The sequence below is a fragment of the Bemisia tabaci genome, chromosome 10 (genome assembly GCF_918797505.1).
Source record: "Bemisia tabaci chromosome 10, PGI_BMITA_v3".
In the NCBI taxonomy this organism is placed as follows: Eukaryota; Metazoa; Arthropoda; class Insecta; order Hemiptera; family Aleyrodidae; genus Bemisia; species Bemisia tabaci.
Genome location: NC_092802.1, coordinates 14767959 through 14792438, shown reverse-complemented (window position 1 = coordinate 14792438; position 24480 = coordinate 14767959). Strand labels below are relative to the sequence as shown.

The window sequence follows — 24480 nt, the reverse complement described above, 5'->3', positions numbered from 1 at the left end:
AAGAATTTCTCGCAAGGTTCATTAATTTTTATCAAAGTTATACCTACTTTACGTGTCTGATACGTTAAAGACTGGACTAACAGGGCCTATGCCCTAGCCTATGCAAGAAGGAATAGGAGGAGGAAGTGGTGGAGGAAGTAGAGGAGGAGGAGAAGGAAGAGGAGAAGGAAGAGGAGGAGGAGAAGATATCTCGAAGATGATTTTTTTTACAAAGAAGTTTTAAAAAAGTATTGAGCGTCAGCTAGAATAGAAAAGATAATTTCAAAGAATTCATTGCAAGGTACATCGCAGTTTGTATTAATTTTAATTTATTCATACTTGCATGACTGGGTAATGACTAGACAAACAGGGCTTACGCTCTTGTCAAAGGAAAGAGGAGAAGCAGATGAAGGAAGAGAAGAAGGCATGTCAAGGATGATTTTTCCTAGTTTTTGTTGAATAAAAAAGGAAAAATTGATGAAGATAAAGATATTGTAGAAACATGTATACTTAGGGTCCTTAAGGGAGCGCTCATAAGTTACGCAACGCACTTTTTCGGCATTTTTGACCCCCTCCTTCCCCGCAACTCGAGTTGAGATTCAGCCCCGATACCATTTCATTCATAAATCGCGATGAAACTCCAAAAGTTCGAAAGTCGTGTCCAGCCACAATCTATTTTTTTCGCGAGCGCAAAAAACGAAATAAATGTCAAATATTGATACGGCTGACAACCGTAATCCCTAGATTCTTAAAATCCCTTCGACACTCAAAAACCAAATAAAATTAAACGCCTCACCTGGTGCAGATAATTTCGTGTTCGAAGAATCGGAGAATAAGATCACAGATTTACCAGTGCACCGTAAGATATCACCACTATCGGAAGGCTCTCTACACAGTTCAACTTCGAACGATTGTCTGTGCTTTTTCCTCGTGTATTTAATCAAAACCCCGCTTTTGAGTTTTTCCTTATGAGCAAAGGAGGGAGCGGGACACTTTGTTGAAGCTTATCAGTGGCGAGGCATGAACGATCGATTATCGATATTTTCCATTTGAAGCTATGGTGAAGAATCGATATTAAGGTGTTCATTGCGAACACCCTATTTATCGATCCTTTACTTTACGTTTCAATGACAACAATCGATGTATCGCAAAGTACGCCACGCCATCGAAGCTAATTTAAATGCAAAAATGACGCTATTATTTCCTTCATTATTTGATTTATGCCGATGCAACTGATCGGAATCGTAATTGAATCAAAAGCTGTCCATTTTTTGCCCTTGGAAACTATTATCGCCTCTATTTCTTTTTTCCTTAAGATGCACCGCCGTGTAAGACTATTATCTTAAACAAATTAATTTATTGCAGCGCTGTTCGGTTTTCAGTTCTTTGCCAATTAGTAAATATTCTTTCGAATGAACAGAATTCATCAGTGGCGTGGCGTGCTTTGCGATATATCGATTGATTCGCCACTCAAACCTATGAAAAAAGATCGATTATCAGGGTGATCGCAGCGAACACCTTAGTAATCGATTCTTTACCATAGTTTCAAATGGCGAGATATCGATAATCGATCCTTCACGCCACGCCACTGGAATTCATCTCTCGGGATTTTGTCGCGACGGTTATAATGATATGCTATCGCATGAGTCTACTATCATGATCAAATTAATTGCAGTGACGTTTTTTACCTATCAATAGCTACCTAAAAGGTTACATTCCCCCCCCCCCCCCCCCCCCCTCTGATACATGCGACTACTTCAATTGTGTTCAAAAACGCGCCGATATGCTGCTTCTGAATCACGAAGAAATTAATTGCAGCCGAAGTGTTGAAGTTCAAAGCGGTTTTATCGTTGAATAAATAGATATTGCAGCCGTTCCCCTTTTCTTTTTTGTAATAGAGAGTTCATGCGTAGAATAAAGGAGGAGTTGCGTTTTGGGCCTTTTCCGGCCCCACCTGGATTTTGCTAAATGTTTCATATTTTCAAAGTACTAGTCTTAGGTAGACTCTGTGCCAAATATTAGACCGATCGGAGCCCATGCAAGGGCGCAGCAGCGCCTCAAACCCAAAATCCTGGAATCGAAAAACAATTATTTTCGTCGACTTTTTCGACTGTTATCACTCTTCCAGCACATGATTCTTATGTATTTTTTTGCGTACTTTTCGTTTCTGGCCTTTTTAAAGGCCTCCGATAAATTTTAAGGGGCCTTATGGCCCATTGTTGCCATTTTTGGCCCATTTTTAGGGGTTTTTTCCATTTAACACATTCAAAACTCAATTTAATCCAAAAACTGTGTACATTTTTGAAAAGTACGTAAAGAAATGAATAAAAAAGGTTCAGTAAAATTTTTTCCTATGTTGCCAAATTTCCGAGAAAATTGGCCCCAAAGTGTCAAAATCGGCAAAAAATCGATAAATCGCCGCGTCTAAGGTTCAAGAAAGTGGAGTACATTTTTCATACTCTACCAGATAACAGCTCTTATCCATCCATACAACATACTAAAATATCATAGTTGTACCTGGATTCCCACGATGTGAAAATTGACCGAGATGTCGATTTTAGCGGCCTTTTTATACTTGAAGGCAGCTCTTTTGAATGTTTTTCGACCTTAGTCACCCTCTATGGGTGTGTAGTATATGTATTTTTCTACGTACTTTTCATATCTGGCCATAAAAATGGCTTCCTGTGAATTTTAAAAGGCCTAACGGTCCATTGTTGCCAATTTTCACCAATTTTTAGGGGTTTTTTCAAGTTTACGTGTGTGAAACTTAATTTAATCTAGAAACCGTGTATAATTTCGGAAAGAACGTAAAAAAATACATAGGAATGTGATCTGTACCTTTTCCCTACGTTGCCAAATTTTCGAGAAAAATCGTCCTGAAGCGTCAAAAATGCCAAAAATTGGATTAAGCATCACGTTGGAGGTTCCAGGAAGTGAATTTCAAGTTTTTTTTCACTACAAATAACGTATCGAAAATGGAAAATTGCAATGCATCTCAAGGAACATGTAATGGCGTAGATGAACCTGACAAAACGGGCCCTCAAGGTGCTTTTACTTTATCCTTCACTCCAGTTCACCTCTTTATTCCTGTAACCTCGAGATAATCCTTGGTTCTCAAGATGCTTGCTACAGGCCAAATATACCGAAGAACAGAAAATGCGTGGAGAAAGTGTCCCACGATCCACATGAATGTCATAATTCACTTCTTGGAACCTCCGACGTGATGATTAATCCAATTTTTGGCATTTTTGACGCTTCAGGACGATTTTTCTCGAAAATTTGGCAACGTAGGGAAAAGGTACAGATCACATTCCTATGTATTTTTTTACGTTCTTTCCGAAATTATACACGGTTTCTAGATTAAATTAAGTTTCACACACGTAAACTTGAAAAAACCCCTAAAAATTGGTGAAAATTGGCAACAATGGACCGTTAGGCCTTTTAAAATTCACAGGAAGCCATTTTTATGGCCAGATATGAAAAGTACGTAGAAAAATACATATACTACACACCCATAGAGGGTGACTAAGGTCGAAAAACATTCAAAAGAGCTGCCTTCAAGTATAAAAAGGCCGCTAAAATCGACATCTCGGTCAATTTTCACATCGTGGGAATCCAGGTACAACTATGATATTTTAGTATGTTGTATGGATGGATAAGAGCTGTTATCTGGTAGAGTATGAAAAATGTACTCCACTTTCTTGAACCTTAGACGCGGCGATTTATCGATTTTTTGCCGATTTTGACACTTTGGGGCCAATTTTCTCGGAAATTTGGCAACATAGGAAAAAATTTTACTGAACCTTTTTTATTCATTTCTTTACGTACTTTTCAAAAATGTACACAGTTTTTGGATTAAATTGAGTTTTGAATGTGTTAAATGGAAAAAAACCCCTAAAAATGGGCCAAAAATGGCAACAATGGGCCATAAGGCCCCTTAAAATTTATCGGAGGCCTTTAAAAAGGCCAGAAACGAAAAGTACGCAAAAAAATACATAAGAATCATGTGCTGGAAGAGTGATAACAGTCGAAAAAGTCGACGAAAATAATTGTTTTTCGATTCCAGGATTTTGGGTTTGAGGCGCTGCTGCGCCCTTGCATGGGCTCCGATCGGTCTAATATTTGGCACAGAGTCTACCTAAGACTAGTACTTTGAAAATATGAAACATTTAGCAAAATCCAGGTGGGGCCGGAAAAGGCCCAAAACGCAACTCCTCCTTTCACGCTTTTGTTTATGGCCTTCGCTGTGATTATGCTGTGTTGTCAATAAAAAATGGATCTTTTGAAATTTGCGGACAGGAAAGTTGCATGCATGTAATTTTTCAGCTTCGAAATTTTTACTTTCTCGCTTCCCTCGCGAGTAGAGGAAGTATTGTCATCGTCCGAGAAGGATTCATAACTCTCTTCAAAAGTAATTATTTCCTGAGTGGAAATTTGGCAACTTTCGAAGACTCATACGGCTTTTTCCCATATTGCCGTGCTATGTAAAAACGCCGTATGAACCTTCAGGCGTTGCCAAATATCCTTTGATAAAACACAAATTTCCTGATAAACTTATGAAAAATTTTCTTCCAATTTCATATGATTTTGTTCGCAATTTTACCTAAAGTTTCTGAAAATTTTAAGGAAAAATATTCATATCTTGCCCCAAAAAGAGCATTTTATCGAAGGAAATTTGGCAACTCTGGAGTGTTCATACGGCGTTCTTCCTTAGCACGGCAGCATAGCACGGCACAATTCGTCGTCTATTTGGCAACATTGGTATACTCATCCGGGGTTTTTCCTTAGCGCGGCAGAAATCGTCGCCGGCGGTGATCCGAAACGGAGCTGGAGGCAACTGCAATTGCATAACGGGCACGGCGACATTTATGGGCCGTTCGAGCCGCATAATTCCTCCATCTCCCGACGTAAGGACGTATCTGGATCTCCACGTGAGCCCTGATCTTCGCATAACTCTATGCTTTCCAGGGCTTATGTGGAAATTGAGATACGTCCTTACGCCTGAGGGGTGACAAATTGAGCCATCCCCGTCTGGAGCATCCATTCCCATCCGCGAAGACAATCGACACGCGGCGGTGATGAGGCCGTTTCGCCGAAAGGAGAAACAAGAAGGAAACCCGCTCTCCACTTCGCGCGGGAACAATGCCGCTCTCGTCGACGCATGTGATTCGGTTATTACTGTTGACCAAGCTGCAGGCTGATTATTGACATTGATAGACAAAGCTACAGACAACGGAGACGAAGGGAATATGGAGTGATCCTGTTGGTTGAAGCCAACGATTTAGAAACGATAGGTAGGGTGATCCTATGCTACGCCAACGGTGAATCTCGTAACACAACAGAAGCAGCAATTAGCAGGGTTGGCACAGTCAGGGAACACTGGAAAAAAAAAAAAAACTCATTGGATCAGAGTCCAGAGTCTTGAAAACATTGACAAGAAAAAGGACTCTTGATTCAATCAGATTTAAGCTTAAATTAAAAGGAAATCCGCTCAAATTAAGAGGCAGGGTTCTTGATTTAAGCTTAAATCTGATTGAATCATGAGTATTTTTTCTTGTCGATGTTTTTCAGAGTCTGAACTCTAGATCCAATGTGTTTTTTTTTCCAGTGAATATCGGGAAAACCGAGAAATATTAGGGAATTTTAAAAAGTCAGGGAAAATGACGAAAATATCAGAGGAAAATCGTGGAGTCATCTTTATTTCCCTTTTAGAATGGGTTTAATGTTTAGAACAACAAATTGTGTCTGAAAACTGTTTCAAATCATGTTTTTAAAGCATCTGGCTTAGCCTCAAGTGTCAGGGAATTTAACCAAAACGTGATAGAGAAATCAGGGAAATGTCAGGGAATTTCATTTTCTAAATTCTGTGGCAACTCTAAATTAGGTTAGGACGAGGATAGTCGGTTTTCATGGTTTCCTATGGGATTGTCGCTGAACGAGAACTCATATCAAATTCAGAACCAACTGTTTAAAAATCTGTGTCCAGATATGAAACCTAGCCATTACGATACAAATTTCAACGCTTCATTTATTGAGAAAACTCCGGTAAGATCCCATGTTATTGAGGCTATGACGAGAATAGTGATAGGACAGTTCCACTCAACTCCCCACCCCGCCCGCCTATCGGACGACCGTGGCTCCAAGTGTGTTACGTTTTTGCGAATGCCACCACCAATCTACAGTCCTATCGTAGCCTGTAGGGTGGTTCTTCTAGACTAAGGGCAACAATGATAGACTCTCTCGTGGGTTGCCGTTAGTTAGTCTATTGCTCATCTCCCTTGTTTGTTGCAACTGCTCCCGTTTCCACCAATAGGATCACTCCGTTCCCTCGTCGTTTTCGTTATCTATCGCTTTGCCTATAGATGTCAATAAGCAGCCCACTGTTTCAAGTCCTTTGAGGATATTTGAACATTCAAACAAATGACTCTGCATGAATGAAACGTTAAGTGTTAAAACTTCATATAATGATGGTCCTTTAGAACCAAGAGATCTCTTATGAATACCAGGAGGATTTATCACAATGCGATTGTCAAGAGTATAATAACCCACGGGTTTGAATTATGGCCGATAAAAACAGCGGACCTGTGAGAGATTAGTGGCATTTGACTGGTTGTGAGATGAACTTCCTCTTATTCGCACTCAAAAGCTCGAAAAACAGAAGGAAAACTAAGACGACTTTTCTTATAAGGAAAACCTTCAAGAGATTTTCCGGAAAGCTGTCTCTTTGCTTTGAACTTTCGAACAACGCGCTTTATCTCCGCCAGAACTTCACTACGCCTTAATGAGACCGATTCCCGATTCGCGGAATGAGTCATTAAGCGAATTACTGTATCAAAAATTGCGCGGAATTGAAACCCGAGACGAGGAACAGAAGGAGGAAACGGAGAAGTTCGTTCACATCTCGAGTTAATTTGGTGCCTTCCCAGATGCTAATGTCGAGCGCTCCAATCTGAGATCGTTTGAGCTTTGCGCGTCAAGTTCTCCAACTGTTGCAGAAAACTGGGCGGAATCGCGAAAACCGAGGGGCGATGAGTCAAAGAAACAAGACCCTCGAGTGGCAATAAAACCGGGATGAACCTCCGCACAAATACCCATTATTCTGCCCTGCTAAGGAAGAACGCCGTATGAACCTTCAGGCGTTGCCAAATATCCTTTGATAAATTACAAATTTCCTGGTAAACATATGAATATTTTTCTTCCAATTTTTCAGATAATTTTGTTCGCATTTTGATCTAAAGTTCCTGAAAATTTCAAGGTAAAATATTCATTAATTTCCTCAACATAAACATTTCATCGAAGGAAATTTGGCAACTCTCAAATGTTCGTACGGCGTTTTTCCTTAGCACGGCAGTATTGAATGGTTTATTACTAGAAACGGGTCAAAATCTACGCAATTTCTAGTGCACTTACGTGCATTTCTAAAGAAATGCGTCGTTCAATTCAATTGAACTTCCCTCAACATCCGACCTCTCCAACACCTACACTGCTGTGCTAAGAAAGAACGCCGTATGAGCCTTCAGACGTTGCCAAACCTTATTTGAGAAAACTCTAATTTTCTTGAAAATTTGTAGATAACTTCTCTTCAAATTTCCAGGATATTTTGTTCGTAATTTTATCTATAGCGTCAGAAAGTTTTAATGAAAAACATGCATAACTATCCTCAAAAATAAGTATTTTCTGAGAGTAAATTTGGCAACATTTGAATATTCATATGGCGTTTTACTTCAGCAAGGCAGTACACCACCCCGTCCTTCAAAAATAGCACAACTCTAATAAGAATTCCATGCTCGTACGCTGTTTATCCCGCGGGAAGTCCGCACTCTTCATCTACATCCAGAAAACTGCCCTCCTGTTGACTGCTCATAACACGGCGCAATAAAGTCTTCCAAAAGTTTCCGAGTTCCCTCGGGACTTGGCCTCTTACCGGGAAAGCACCGGGTCGATACTGCCTTGCCAAGGAAAAACGTCGTATGAGCCTTCAGGCGTTGCCATATTTCTTTTGATAAAACACGAATTTTTCGGTGAACCTTTGAATATTCTTCTCCCAATTTTTCGGATAGTTTCGTTTGCAATTTTTTTAAAGTACCTGAAAATACGACGGAAATACAGTTCATATTTTCAGCCGAAAAATTTACAATTTTATGGAAGAAATTTAGGAAACTCCCGATTGTTCATACGGCGTTTTTCCGTAGCTCAGCAGGGGATATCTTCTGCAAGTGATGTGACACAAAAAGAGGCCGGATGTTGCCAATTTTTCAGCGAGTTCAGAGAGAAAAAAAGTAAGAAAAAACTAACACGTTGGAATAGTCTTCAAAAATCTAAGTTTGTAAAAATTGTTGAGCACTTAAAATACCAGTGAAAGTTTTAAGGTTAATTCCTTCAAGGCGTAACTTTCCACGGAACTTCCTCTCTTTCCTCCGGACTTACCCACGCGTCATCATTTCTCATAGCTCCCAAACATTGCAATCAATCAAGATAATGAAGGCGCACTGCATGCAACTATTCGTGCTCAACGGATGCGCGGGTTGCAGACATGAAGGAGTGAAGGCGCACTGGCTTTTCTGACGACTCCGCATGCTATTGTGCGTGCGAGTGCCACATGTCTTCCATTTCAAGTCAGTGCGATGAAGGCGCGTTGCACACAACTATTCGTGCTCTATGGATGCCCGGGTTGCATATGTGAAGGAGTGAAGGCGTTCTGACTTTCCTGAAGCCACCGCCTGCAATAAACCCCAAGACAGGGAACGAAATTAAACATCTCAATGTACTCTCTCTCTCTCTCTCTCTCTCCCCCCTCTCTCCCCCTCTCTCTCCCCCTCTCTCTCAATTTTAAGCAGAATTTCATAGACATTTTTGAACTTTCCAAGTTCAACTCCTTAGTTCAAGAACACCGGCTTTTTTTCTACGTTGATCCACACTTCCGGCCTACAAAAAAACCATAGACCATTTGAGTCAAATCGAGCCCTGAAATTATTTAGTTTCATTTTACAATGGAAAAATTTTGTATAATTCCTTTTTTAGAGAGTAACTGCCTCTTTAATTCTTGTAACTGATGTAAAATTATGCAGAGAAATACGATATTAAAAAAAAGTGAACTATGAACATTTATTTGTTCTGATTAGTTACTTCCAGAAGTGTTAGATGTGTTCCACGTGTCCTGAAAATTTGTTGAGAAAACATGTGCTGATGTTCTGAATTGCTTATACCCTGTCTAGCGGTCAATCGAGTTTTAAAAAAAAAAAGAAAAAAAAACGCAATAGTGTATTTCCTTCGGAAAATACACTAAAAGGAAAAAAAGAAAGAAAGCAGGTTGCAGTATCCGAAACCTGCACTGCCGCGCCAAAGAAAGAACGCCGTTTAAGCCCTCAGACGTTGCTGAATTTCTGTTGACAAATCAATAATTTTTAGGGACATTTATGAATATTTTTCCTCTGAGTTTTCAGAGAATTTTGCTCCTAATTTGATCGAAAACATCTGCAAATATCAAAGGAAATAATGCATTTTCTTCAGAAATAAGTTTATTATGTGACGAAATTTCGCAACATTCAAATGCTCATACGGCGTTCTTCCTTAGCACGGCAGTGCAAGTATAGGTAGTCGAATCATTATCCGATAATCATCGATTTTATCGATACATTCCCATCACAACAATGCGGTTTTATTATTATATTATTGCGGTTTTAGTCGAATTATCATTCGATAATCATCGATTTTATCGATACATCCCCATCACAACAATGCGGTTTTATTGTTATATTATGGGCCTGTTGCAAACTTTTGCTAGAGCAAAACTAAGAGTTGTTCCTTACAGATAATGCTTCAAAAATCACGATGAGCGCATCGGCAAAGTCTGAAATGCACTCATAACTTCACAATCTGCGTAAGAAATTTGCGGTTTTTTGAGCTTCCCGCTTCGAAAACGATACTACGGTACAGGTGAACATTTTGTTAGAGGAGTCGTTCCATTGGCGGCAATACTCATCATGGCCGACGCCAGTCCGCCGAAACACCTGTGATGGGACGAGATAACATCTGAACAGGATTAAACCAGATAACAATCGGCGTGTTTACGTTTATATTTTCCTCGCCCGCCTTAATTGATCTTGAACTCTCCTCGAATTACTCGCGGAACTGCGCAAGCGTCGGCCATGATGAATATTGCCGACGATGGAGGGACTCATCTAACAAAATGTTCACCTGTGCAGTAGTATCGTTTTTGAAGCGGGAAGCTCAAAATAACGCAAATTTTTTACGCAGATTGTGAATTTATGAGTGCATTTCAGACTTTGCCGATGCGCTCATCGTGATTTTTGAGGCATCATCTATAGGAAACAACTCTTCATTCTGCTCTAGCAAAAGTTTGCAACAGGCCCATTGCGGTTTTAGTCGAATTATTATTCGATGATCATCGATTTTATCGATACATTCCCATCACAACAATGCGGTTTATCGATCTAGGCCGCAAATGCATCAATCGACCTGGCGGACAGCAATTTCGGTAGTGGAACATTGACCGAGAACGGCCGTAACTGAGACTGAGAGGGGAAGAGGAGACAGGGGGGCATGTCCTCAAGAGAATCTCATCATCTGCTCGGTCACTGACATAATAACCTGAATTATGCAATGACCGGGACACCGCATCGATGAGATAGATGCATCTGTTCGCTGCGCGGTTTACTTTCATGATGATTCAGGTAGATTTTGTCCTAACTCTTCGGCACGTTCGGTACTTGACAGTTGCATTCTGATGTCCAGGATAATAGCCGGAATTTTGAATTTTCGTCTTCCAGCGGGCTGATTGTTAAAATTGGTAGACAAAGCTCAGACAAAGAAGACGTAGGGAGTATGGAGCGATCCTATCGGTTGAACTGGTTGGTTATCATAAACTATAGGGGAGAAAATGATTGACCAACTACCATAGGGTCTCTCGGGGCTGCCAGTTAGTCTAGGGTTTAAAATATGTAATTTGAAATATTTTTCAGAACAAGTCTTTTGGTCATGCAGAACGTCAGATCCATTCCACAGGACATTTTATAAGGTGATCTAACAATCTTTACCCGACACTTCCATCATTTGCCTGGCAAAACGTCAAATCCCTTCAAAAGGGTACGAGGTGATTTGGATTGCATTTTGCAAAAAGGAACCAATAGCATTGCAATGATGCTAAGATTGTGTAACTTCATCTTTTGCAATAAAATTGCGGAAATTGTGAAAAACTATGGAATTTAGATGGTAATTTTTGTCTTGAATTTACAGTTTTTAGCGAGTAAAATAGAAACTATTAATGGATAATCGGGTTTTTCCTCCAAGACAAAAGAAGTTGCACAATGTTAGCAACATTGCAATGCTAGTGGTTCCTTTTTGCAAAATGCAATCCATTTAACAATCTATACCCGAGATTTTCCGATTTCCCCTGTCTTTTCGAAATTCTTTGACATTCCTTGGTTTTCGCCTGAGTTCATCTGAGGGATGCCGATTTCCAAGCCAAAACTCGCAACATCTCGTTAAGAAAATATCATTTTTTCACGTCCTTTCAACGCTACCTTTCTCCAGATGAAAACTAAAAATAGACGCGAGTGCCCATTGTTATAACTGCGAAATGCAAAAACAAATACTCCTTTGCAGTCTCGTGCTTGCTCCAGCATAAACACTGAAGATTGATAAAAAAAGAAGGGAAAAAACCGGACGACCAATTCTTCGAAGAGCAATTAACCACGCCCACCTTATGAGCCCTGGGCTACATTAGACACGTACGGAGGCAGGGCTCACCAGTTGATTCGGATCCGGAGCCCAAGTCGCCCTCAGCTGTGCAATTAAAGCAGGGTCCATTGAAACTCGCACTTCGCTCCTCCGACGAAATCTTCGTTTGCAGAACCGCTTAACTGCGGCAAGAGTTATACGTATAATGTGTTGGTTTTCGACTGGCGGCGGTGCTTCCCTCCCCCGCGAAGGGGTAAATGGTCGCGCGAACAATCCTGCCCCACTTTCGCCGACTTAATTTCCTTTTATCACTCCCTCCGACCGGAGTCGGACAAAAATTATTCATGAATAATTTTCCTCCCGACGAACGAACGCGCGAATATAATTTACGAGCGATTTTTCCGCGGTCCTGTCCGGAGGGATGCAGAGTGCATCTCTGCCGTGATACGGAAAAACGCCGTACGAGACATCAGGCGTTGCCAAATTTCTCCCGACGGATCACGAATTTTCGAGAAAATGTTTGAACGATTCTCTTCCGGCTTTTCGGAGAATTTCGTTCTTAACTTGATATAAAAAGTTTGAAAGTTTCGAGGGAAAATATGCGTAACATTCATCAAAAATAAATATTTTCGGAAGTTTGGCAACTTCCGAATGCTCATACGGCGTTTTTCCTTGGCACGGCAGCATTCGAAGGTTGCCAAATTTCTCGTGATAAAATATTCACCTCGAAGGGAATTTATTGAGTATTTTTCCTTGAAATTTTCGGATACTTCAAAAATTGCAAGGAGAATCCTCCAAACAATTGGGAGGAAAAGATTAAAAAAATTTCCGAAATTGGTATTTCATCATGGGAAATTTGGCAATGTCTCGATTTGCAACGCTTGCAGGCGGATTATTGAAATCTATAGACAAAGCTTTAGACAAATAAAACGAGGAAAAAATGGAGCGATCCTATTGGTTGAAGCGGGTGGTTTTTTCAACTAGCAATAAGGAAGAACGTGATGGACTAGTGACTACACGGGCTCTCGTGGATTGCCGTTAGTTAGTCTATTACTTACCTCCTTTGTCTATTGCGACCACTCGCCTCTACCAATAGGATCAACAGATTTCCTCGTCGTCTTCGTTGTCTATTGCTTTGACTGCAGATCCACTAACGTTGCTAAGGCGGAAATTAACTTGCAACAAAATTCTCTGACTTTTCAAGTACGCCGGAATTCCCTGACTTTCCCATTAGGTCACCATAAAGTTCCTGGCTTCCTAGGTTTTGTTGGCAACCGCGTGTCTTGTAGCCAGGAACATGTTTGCTGGTTGTTGAAATTTATGGACAAAGCTATAGACAAGAAAGGCAAAAGGGATATGGAGGGATCCTGTTCGTGGAAGTGGGTGGTTGCAATGGACACGGAAGGTAGATAATACCGTGTAAACGTTCTAAGTAAAATGATCGGCAATATTACCTAAATGAGTCTGAACAACCAGGCAATTGTCAGGGAATTTCATTTTCTACATTCTGTGGCAATCCTGCTCAGTAGATTCCGGCCCTTTGCGACTTGGCGGTCATTTTACTCAGAGTCGAAACAAACTCTTAGTCATGAGCCCTAGTAATGGTCGTTTCAAATGTAGTCGAGGGCTCACGAGATGAAACTTGGTTTTTTTCAAAAAATTGGTGCGAAAAACAATGAAGTCCAATGCATTAATGAGACTTTATTACCTAGGTTTTAAACGCAGCTCTGAGTTTTGGAGTTGGATTTGGTTACTTGCTCTTCAAAGTACGAGTATTCGCGGTCTGGCTTTTTTTAAATAAATCTCCCAGTGTTTATTCTGGAGCATGACTGAGGCTGAGGCGCCGAACGAGTATTTGTTCTTGCATTCTCTAGTTGAAAAAATGGAGAAGTCCGTTCTGTGTTAATTCGGAGAAAGGTAGGAGTAAAGAAAACACAAGGAATTATATTTTCTTAGCAGGAGTCGCAATGTTTTTTATCAGCCTGGAAATTAATAATAATTAATAAGGAGGTTTAGATGGTAAACTTTCACTTTGTATACTCTATACATTATGGAATCTATGTGGCCTCATCAAAATTTTACGAAGTACAAGGCGCTCCAAGTAGCAAAATGAAAATATTTTATGAAAAACAAATTAATGAAAACAACTTAGAAAATAAAGAGAAAGGAGCTACCATTATGGAAAGTAGACAGAAAATGTAAAGTGAGTGTCACTATTTTCCAAAGAAAATAGGTCTATTTCCTGTCTACAAAATTGATCTATTTTCCGTCTAGAAAATTGATAGGGCTATTTTCTGAAGAAAAAATATCCAAAAACCTGATGGAAAATAGAGAAAAATTTGATATTTTATAATATAGAAAATAGAACCCCATGCTACTTGGGCGTGGCAAAAACATAAATAAAAGTGTGAATTTTACGCACAAGTGAGACATAACGACGGTGAAATTACCAAACCACGTATCTCGTTTGCGGTGTTTAAAAATCTACGCTCACATTTTATTTTTTTGAAATAGACCAAATCAATATCATTCCTTGAAATTTTCACAGAATTTTCTTCGCACGAAGAGGAAAAATCACAGAAATTCTCAAGACTGGACATTACGTAGTTTTTCATTTAAAAAATAAAGTATGACAGGAAGTCTGCGACGTCGCAAACCGAGATACGTGGTTTGGTAGTTTCACCATCGATAAGCGCTTTCTTTAATGTTCGATTCCAAATTCTCGCTACGTACTAAAACTAAGAGAAATGCAACCAGAATTTGGCTATAAAAAGAACCTTGAATTCGATACAGAGCTGGATAGGTATAGCCACGGACAACTGACTTAAAATTATTCCGACGCTGTCGGATTTGTGCCCCTAAAAACCTATAATTCACCCGATAATTGGATTGCATTTTGCAAGAAGGAATCAAGAGAATTGCAATGGTGCTAATATTGTGCTCTGTTGTCTTGGAAGAAAACTCTGATCATCTATAAACATCTTGTATTCTATACGCTAAAATCTGTTAATAGACAAAAATTACCACTTAAATTTCATATTTTTGCATGATTACAGTAGTTTTATTCCGAAGGGTGAAGTTGCACAATATTAGCAACATGGCATTGCTCCTGGTCCCTTTTTGCAAAATGCAATCCAATTAATGTTCACGTGCATTGCCTTGAATCTTATACAGAATTTTAATTACAATTCAATCTAAGATTCTTGAAAACTCCAAGAGATAATAATCATAATTTTGCCCCAAAGTGAGTTTTTTATTTGAGTTTTGACATCGTTGGAAAGTTCTTACGGCGCGGCGTTTTTCTGTCAGTATTGCGCTGCCGTGCTTGGGAAAAACGCCGTATGAACCTTTAGGTGTTGCCAAATTTTCTCCGATAAAGCAAAAAATTCCTGGTAAACTTATGAATATTTTTCTTCTAATTTTTCAGAGAGTATTCTTTGTATTTTGATCTAAAGTCGCTGAAAATTTCAAGGGAAAAATATTCATAATTCTCCTCTGAAATAAACATTTTATCAAAGGAAATTTGGCAACTCTCGAATGTTCATACGACGTTTTTCCTTAGCACGGCAGTGCGAACGAACATCCAGCCGGGGCGCGAGTTAAGTCGCCGTTGAGCGCGCCCGCAACTCAGGCGAACCGGGATCGATTCCTGGCGTGTGATACGAATGCTGACGTCAATTACATTAATGTGAATTTGCGCATGAATTTAATTAGTAGATAGGTTGAATTAAATTATTAACACGTAAACGAAATCTTAATATAGATGTGCAACCGCCTCCGTTCAAAAGCCGCAATTTCGCCGCCTCCCGTCACCAAGACCGTGTGGCCTAATGGATAAGGCGTCGGACTTCGGATCCGAAGATTGCAGGTTCGAGTCCTGTCACGGTCGCTTAATTTTTATTTTACAATATCGGACGTGACTTAATAGATTTTACTTATGGTACCTTGTTTTTCATGCCTAGTGATTTTTTTCCATTTTTTACCTAGTAGTTAATTTATTTTACGGATTTTATGATTATTTCCTCAATTTCATAGCTGTCAGTATACTGTGGACCAATTTTCACCAATATTCGTTTCTTTTTTGACAGTTTAAGTCATGCTCGTCAAATTCCAATGGATAAGTTGCGCAGTTGTCAAATTGTGTACCTTTTACTTTTTTAGGCTCCAAAATATCTTACCATGCACACTTTCGGCGATAAAATTTAAAATTTTTTTTGGTATTTTTACTGCAGAGCTCAGTAGATTAGGCGTTTGAAGTTCGTTGCTAATTTAAGAAAGAATGCACACTCAAAACGCAGTATTGCAATTTTTTTTATGAGTTTTTGCAGTATTAAGTGCAAGAATCTCTAATAATACTCTAAAATAAACGCATGGACGGTTCATATGTACCTATAGACAAGACTCTGAAACTCAGAATATTTGAATATTATATCAGAATATTATATCGGTTTTAATGTCCTCAGAACTGTGCAGCTGTTATGCTTTTTAGATAAATCTTCTTTTACGTGATTAATTATTTCAAAAATAGGGGTTAACACCACCCCCATTACGCACCCCCCCCCCCTTCCAACCTCCATCCTCATCCTGATGAAAAAACTCAAGATTTTCAATCAGTGATCCCATCCTAGTGACATTTGTATCGATGCAGAATGATGGAAGACATTTTCAATCACATTAATTAGTTATTTATGAAAAAATTGAGCGGCAGCAATAATGAGAGAATCAGTGTAGGTCCTTTTTTTGGAAAATATACTAAAACGAAAGCAAAATAATTAGTCTGAGCATTTTTAATGAGATAATCATTTATTATTTATGAAAATATTGAGTGGCAGCATAAATGAGATAATCAGTGTAGGTCCTTCTTTCGGAAACTATACTAAAACGAAAGCAAAATAATTAGTCTGAGCATTTTTAATGATTCAATTTTAAGAGGAAAGGAAAATAATAAATCTTAAGAAAAATTAACAATTACCTAAAAAAAAAAAAAAAAAAAAAAAAAAAAAAAAAAAAAGTAAAAAAAAAATAAAATAAAAATCAAAAAATAAATTAAGCAGTCACTATATAAAATGAAATGAAGAAGAAAAAAAATGAAGTTTAAATCCTCTTTTTCAAAAAATTAATAAATTACAGCGTTAAGCGTCACGTAACTTGGCTCTGGACCCATCCGTCCCTGTATCCCACCCACATTGTTGAGCGTTACGTCCACGTAAGCGCACGAAATTTTTGGATATTTCAGATACAATTTCGAAAATTATCTTATAAAATTTGAAACAACAAAAAATATTTACAATTTTCTAAGAAAATTTGGCTTTTACTGAAGGAAATGTGACAACATCTGAAGGCTCATACCGTCACCTTACGGCCAGAGTATAGTCGTCTTTTTTTATGCCATCGGTCGCCATCAGTCGCCGTCACTGCGCAATCATTCGTGTTTTGTTTCGTTGATGCCATCAGAAATGGGCGGAGCTTAGTTTGTCAAACTGAGCTAGACCATCAGTCACGTGACGCTTTGACGCCATCAGCCGCAATCACTCGTCACCCGAGTCCGGAGTGTCTCCATGGAGCACCATCAGTGAAACCTAACCTCTAACAATTTTTTAGTAGCGTAATCCATAACATCGCGCCATAACAAAGTCAAGTTGTCTGTGATTGGATAGAGAAAAATGGGCGTAACCATCAGTCGCAATCACAGCGATGCCATCGGTAAGCGACCGACGACATAAAAAAAGACGACTTTTCACAAGCGCCATGCGACGTTTAAAAATTTCCGTCGTCATTTTATTTCGTTACAAAGAAATTGTTACACGGAAAAAAATTAAATGTTGATTTAGCATTTATATTGTTAATAACATATCCGACAAGTTTCAAATGCTGATTTTACCTTTGAAGAAATGCTAACTTAACCACGTCCACTGTTAAACGAACAAATTCAAATGTTGTGTTAGCATTTTTGTATTGTAAAATCAGTATTTGAAACTTGACGCCTTTTTTTTTCAACATTTTAAATGCTAAATCAGCATTTAATTTTTTCCGTGTAGTTGAATCTTTTTGAAAATTTCACCGAATTTTATCGGCTACACAAAGAAAATTAAGTGAAATTTTCGGACAGCTTCGTTGAACAATGTTAAAAAAATTAAATGGCGGTGGAAATTTTGAAACGTCGCATGGCGCTTGTGATACTTTAGCCGGAAGGTGACGATACGATGTTTCTCCTTAACACAGCAGTGCGGGTCATGCCACTACATGTGTTCGAATGAACGGCCCCTAACGGTATAACAGTTGAATTGCAGTGGATTTGAAACGAACGATCTCATTGGTGAGGCTGAAATTCAAATGTTATTCATAGTCGGGCTCTGGAAAATTTGCATCCAGCGCTCGGCCCGATAGGCGAACGAATTAGGAGCCTGTTGACGATTATAGATTCCAATCGGAGTCGTTGACAGTGTCGTGTTCCGATCAACCTTTGAGCGAGGCAGTGGCGTGGCGTGCTTTGCGATATATCGATTGATCTGCCATCTATAAACCTATTGTGAAGGATCGATAAACAGGGTATACCTTAATAACCGATTCTTTACCATAGCTTCAAATGGGGGAATATCGATAATCGATCATTCATTCTTCGCCACTGGAGCGAGGCGCTGGAAATTGATGAAAAATCCTCGATCCCTCTCCACTAATCGTCACCCGTCTGCTTACCGTCCTTCAAGACGAGCTTTACTGTCCATATAACTCCATGCTTTCCAAGCCTCACGCGAAAATTCAGATACGCGCTTACGTCGTTCAATGCACCGTCGTCAACTGCATTGGTCCTAGGCGTTTCAAAACGAATTGGAAATTCATGAGGATAATATTGTCCTTAAAGGTTGCCCGAGGATGGAAATGATCAATTTTGTGAGTTTAGGACAGAGGTCGATACTGTCATATGGAAGTAAGTCTTATAAGCTCTTGACAGTCGGACGTGGCCAAATTTGCGTTGGTAAAAAAAATCATTTACAGGGAAATATGAAAATATTATTCTTTCAATTTTTCAAAGTATTTCATCCGCGATTTTCTTTAAGTATCTGACAATTTCAAAGATGAATATCGATAATTTTCCTCAACAAAAAATATTTAATCCCAAGAAATTTGTCAGTGTCCGAATCTTCATACTGCGTTTCTCCTTAGATTGGAGTTTGGATTGTAGCCGAGTGCTAGAAATAATGTAAAATTTCTTTGATTTGATCTAATAGCTTGTTATCAATTGTTACCATCAATGAAATATGTTACCTTGTTTGAAATTTAAACTATGGCCGTTGTGATATTGATTTTGTGACCCTGACGATGAAGCGTTCGCTTCGAAAAGCTTCGGTATAAATTTGTTAATAAAATGTAAGTTTTTCAAAGAAATTTTACATTATTTCTAGCACTCGGCTACAATCCAAACTCCAATTTATTCAGTGCTACTACCTTCAGACATTGCATACAATGTTCGCTGATTTTGATTTTTCCTTAGCACGGCAGTATGCTGAAGTGATGAGGAAGAGAGTCGTATGAACACTCGGAAGTTAGAATCTCAGTGGCCTGAGTATTAAACTTTCACTCGAACTATACATATTCGCTGTAATGTCATCTTCCTTCAACGTTGGAGTTGAACATCTGGATCACTAAAATATTTTCAAAATTTTGGATCTCTACTCATATCGATGGCTAAAGTTCGAAACCACGTATCTCCATCGGGTTGCTTCCAAATGTCCCCTCCTATTTTATTTTTTCAATGAGAAACAAGCCAACGCTATAGCTTGAGTTTTAAGTAAAATATCCTGCCAACTGAGAAGAAAAATCTAGGAAATTTTCAAGAAATTCCATAGATTAGTTTTCTTCAGAAAAATTAAAATATGACAGGAGGCCTGCAACGTCACAAACTTTGCGATACGCGGTTTCGCACTTTGGCCATTTATGTATACATTTTCAACATCTTCTGTAAAAGTTCTATTGGAGATGTTGCATGTGTGAGGAATTTACGATTTGACCATTGATTCTTATGTAAAAGTTCGCGAGAAACACGACGGTGCCACTGGTTTTCTCTAAAATACACTCCCAAGCTCATAAAAAGCTCTCAAGTTGAGGTCAAAATGGAGGGGATATCCCACGCTATCTTAATAGTCCATCTCTACATCAAGACAAACTCTCCATGCAAAGATAGGGAGCAAATACATTAGCAGGGTTGCCGTGTTTTCAGTTTTGGAGTCCCCAAATAAAGTGGCAGCCCTGTCAATGTATTTGCTACTACCTTGCCCTATCTTTGCATGGAGATTTCGTCTTGATGTAGAGGTGGACTCTCAGGAGAGCGTGGGATATCCCCTTCCATTTCGGCATCAACTTGAGAGCTGTTTTTGAGCTTGGGAGTTGACTTCAGAGAAAACCAGTGGCTTATCGTGTTTCTCGCGAACTTTTACATTAGAATCAATAACCAAATCGCAAATTCCTCACACATGCAACATCTCCATTTTCATGAAATATTTCATGTGAAATCTCAAGAGTTTATTTTCCTGAAAAAGTCTCACCTCGGAGGGGACCAAAATGCGTTGGACATGCAGATTCATTGTGGCGTCATCAGCGACAGCCCGTGCAATACGGATGGCGGCAACGCGTGGATTTTCCAAGCCGATGCTGGTAGCGTCTTTAATAAATGAATCAATATTGACCTGGGCGAATCGGAGCGAATCGAAATGAATTGAAAACGCGCTCCGTTCCTGCAAATTATGTGCATTTTCGATCGGACCGACTCGAGCGCAGCGCAACGCGTAGCGATCGCCATGTGCAATGCGCGCTAATGGAAAACCCTCAAGCGCGGTTGCATCGCACCTTTTTCAGGGATCTCCACATACTCAGTCATCTGTTCTACCGTGCTAGAGAAAAACGCCGTATAAGCCGTTAGACGTTGCCAAATTTCCTTCGCTAAAAACCGAATTTACTTGAAAAATGTTAATTATTTTTTGTTCAAATTTTTTCAGATAATTTTGTTCAGAATTGGATCGAACATATCTGAAAATTTCACGGAAAAATATGCATAATTTTCCTCGAGAATACATGCTCAGGGTGTCCGGTCCCCAAAAGTCCCCGATTTTCCCCAATTTTGGAAGGGTGTTCCCCGATTTTCTTGTTCAGGTCCCCAAAAATATGACAAAAATCGTCCTAAACACCGGCATTTTCGAATTTTCCCGCCGGCCGCGGCGGCGCGATACAACAAGGAATAGAAAAACTGAAGTGTTCCTTGGTTTCTCGTTTGTTTACATCGGTTCAACATGACTTGTAAAATTAGTCAGTTAAAAAACATATCTGTTACCACTTACGTCATCGCCTTTTTTCCAGGATGCCTGAATCCCAACTTTTATTCTTGTGAGTATAAAATGGCAATGAAAAGTGAAATTGGGAGGAATTTTCTCATTTTCAGCTTTTCCTTCTTAAGAACCAATATTTTTGTTTAGGGTGATTCGATGGACGCCATATTTTGTGTCAGATCGGCATATTTTGTGTCATATCGCATCAATTGGTTACATTTTTTCAGCTACTCGTCATTTTTCTCCAATTTTGAGATCGCAATTCTGTTGTCACGAGACTAAAGCACTCACTTACCAATTTTAACAAAGAAATTCAACGTAATAGAGGCGTGGTTTTTTTTAGAGAGAAAACATCGCATTCGATACTGATATCGAATCTGCACTCGAATGCGATATTTTCTCTCTAAAAAAATCACGCCTTTATTACGTTGAATTTCTTTGTTAAAATTGGTAAGTGAGTGCTTTAGTCTCCTGACAACAGAATTGCGATCTCAAAATTGGAGAAAAATGACGAGTAGCTGAAAAAATGGAACCAATTGATGCGATATATCGCATGCTGTTCTGACACAAAATATGGCGTCCATCGAATCACCTTAAGGTTATGTCTCTTGTTTGAACCGAACGATGCATCGATCCGCCATCGAATGGGATCTATTTTCTCGTCTTCAGGTTTCGGCGTTTTCAAAGAATGCATGACTGTCGTCAGGTTTATAAGCGGTGCATTGGCTCATCCAATGCAGTTTCTCGTTTTGACTTACCGTGAGACCCAGACAGATCTCGTACATTGTTGTCGCTCCTGGTCCAGCTCTCAACCTTTCCACGTAGTGATCGCGAGGGAAAATGGAATATTTCATGCTCAACCTGGCAGCGTTTATTTCGTCACGGTCCCGGTGTTGATTCAAGTGACGTGCGAGGCCGATACACGGCGGCGCCTCGGGATAGTGGAAAGCCGAAAGCGCCATCTCGCTTCGGAAAGTGTTACTCTGGGTAGAGAGGTCAGCGGCTGCGTTTTCGCGATTCGCGGGAAAGGAAAATCGGTACGGGTACTAATCGTAATCGTCCTTGATTTCTGAGAGGATGTTTGAGGAAATGCACGTGTCGCACAGTGGATTGGATCACTAGACGAGGTACAAAATTAATGCCTCTTAACCAAAATTTCACGTAGAACACAATATTCGCGCAACGAAAATTACTGAAATCAACTCCTAACCAAGACATTATGTTTCTTGACGCACGAATTCAAACCTCCCGCTCATGAAAACTCAATGGTCTGCGTGAGTCAAATCGCACACGAAACGCTACCGTGGCAGTCTCTGCAATACGAAAATATAGTCGCTCCAATCGTGACGCTTTGGCTCAGCTATAGCAAATTGTTTACACTTCGAACGATCAAGTTTGGGAAAGGAACAGTGCTCGATTGAGAAGCCTGCCGGACCGTTGTAAGGCGCGATTCGACTCACGTAAAATATTGAGTTTCTTGTGACCAGGCAATTCAAATTTCCTGTAACCAATGTACAATTAAAACGTTCGTATCTTAGTCAGGAGCTGATTCTGTAATTTTTGATGCAAGAATCGTGTTTTATATAAGATTCTGGGTAAAAAAAAACATGTATCAGATTGCTTAAATTCGTACCTTGTCTAGTGGTCTATTGGAGAGGTCGGACATTGCTGGACAACTCAATACCTCGACAGCATTTCAAAATGACAATAACTCGATTTTTATAAGAAAGTCAATGATGCTACATTTACATTTCATTACGTACATAGGATTTAATCGGAAGCAATACAATAATAACTGCTGTCCTTAAAATGTCAAATGATTTTCGCAAGGCTTAACTGAAAGTTTGGATGACTTGCGTTAAAATCGTACTCATGAGTAGTCATGAGAACATAATTCCAAACTCATTAATGCTTGTTTTTCGTTCCAGGCCGGCAGTCTGTTCGAAGGTGACTTGGACTACTAGCCTGTCGCGGAGATCTTAACTCAAGGTAATTTATTTCATCTTTCTTCTTTTTTCCTGTTTTTCCGGGCCTTCGTGATGAGTTGACCAATTTACGGTGACTGCAAAATCTAAACTGCCAATCGTTGTAGCTTTCAAAGCTTTAGGACAAGGAGTCTTTTAAAATATGTTGGTTTTTTTCACGTTGTTTTACTGCATTGCTCTCCGGTATAGCCGAATTAGATCAAATGCATCTGGGAAAATAGACCCTTTTTTGTTCTTAAACCGTAGGGTAAAGTCAATTTTAATTTTTTTTTTCTTTAATTTTTTTACGTACCGAGGTACTTGTTTAAAATGCTTTCTCTGCAAACATTAGGAAGGACATTCATTAATTCAAGTCAAGAGAGAATAATTGCAAACCGAGTCTAGTAGAAAGTATCATGTGAAAGTGGTTTATGTTAAGAATAACATATCTGCTTTCGATTTTCCCAGCAAAAATGGTGCTTTCATTAATGTATATCCTTTATAAGTATATATCATATTCCAATATCCTCTCTATTCTTATAAAATCATTTTGAAGAGGCTCGATGGCTGGAGTGAGGAAGGAGAGTATAAGACGGTCGATGGGATCTTCTTTCAGTGGCGTGGCGTGAATTACGATGTATCGATTGTTATGCCATCTAAACCTATGGTAAAAAATCGATTATTAAGGTGTTCGCTGCGAACACCCTGTTTATCGATCCATTTCCATAGTTTTAAATGGCATAGCAATCGCTGTATCGCAATTCACGCCACGCCACTACTTTTTTTTAAATTCTTTATTTATTTTGAGCAATTTCAATTCGTTTCGTCCGGGCGATTTCGACGATTTCGCTGGCCGCGAAGCGCCCCGGGGGTGGGCCGCGTAGCGGTCAGGAGGCGGAGCCCCCCCGTATAATATAATCGTCAGGCAATTTCATTTTCTACAATCTGTGGCAACCCTGTATGAAAAGAAATCATCGGAATATAATCCCAGCGGAAAAGTTCACAAATGACCCCGAAAATGATTTTAATATCAAAATAAATAGGCCAACATCCGGAAACCCACAGAGCATCCATTTTTTCCTCTGCACGGTTAGAATTCAAGTGGAAATAATCCCCCGATGATAGGATAATACCCCGTGACAACATACAGACTTCACGAATGGAGCTTTCAAAAGTGCAGATCAAATCTCCGATTCCGCGCGGGACAAACTCCCGGACTGCTCAACTCCAGTCGCGTGGCGTACTTTGCGATATATCGATTGATATCTCATTTAAACCTATGGAAACGGATCGATATACAGGGTATGCCGTAATAATCGATTCTTTATCACAGCTTCAAATGGGCACATATCGAAAATCGATCGTTCAAGCCTCGCCACTGGCAACTCCCCGGATATCGCGGAGTTTCCCCGCAAGTTTGAACTTTCGTTCGGATCCGGGGCCAAAGTTGCATCCGTCATGTCGCGCTATCGACTGCGCGGCTAAAGCGCTGTCTCCACTCGTCAAAATGGAAGCTC

At 39.6% G+C, this 24480-nt stretch overlaps 1 protein-coding gene and 1 non-coding gene across 2 annotated transcripts in view; both read left to right on the top strand.

Annotated features, from left to right (window-relative positions):
• Nucleotides 1–24480, top strand: part of Mgat4a (alpha-1,3-mannosyl-glycoprotein 4-beta-N-acetylglucosaminyltransferase a) — a 181802-nt gene that overhangs the window by 71533 nt on the left and 85789 nt on the right. The window contains exon 2 of the mRNA XM_019052463.2: nt 22928–22988. The gene's annotated coding sequence lies outside the window, so the exon portion shown is untranslated. The remainder of the gene's footprint in view (nt 1–22927; nt 22989–24480) is intronic.
• TRNAR-UCG (transfer RNA arginine (anticodon UCG)) lies at nt 15496–15568 on the top strand. Its single transcript has one exon. It is a non-coding gene; the product is annotated as a tRNA-Arg (tRNA).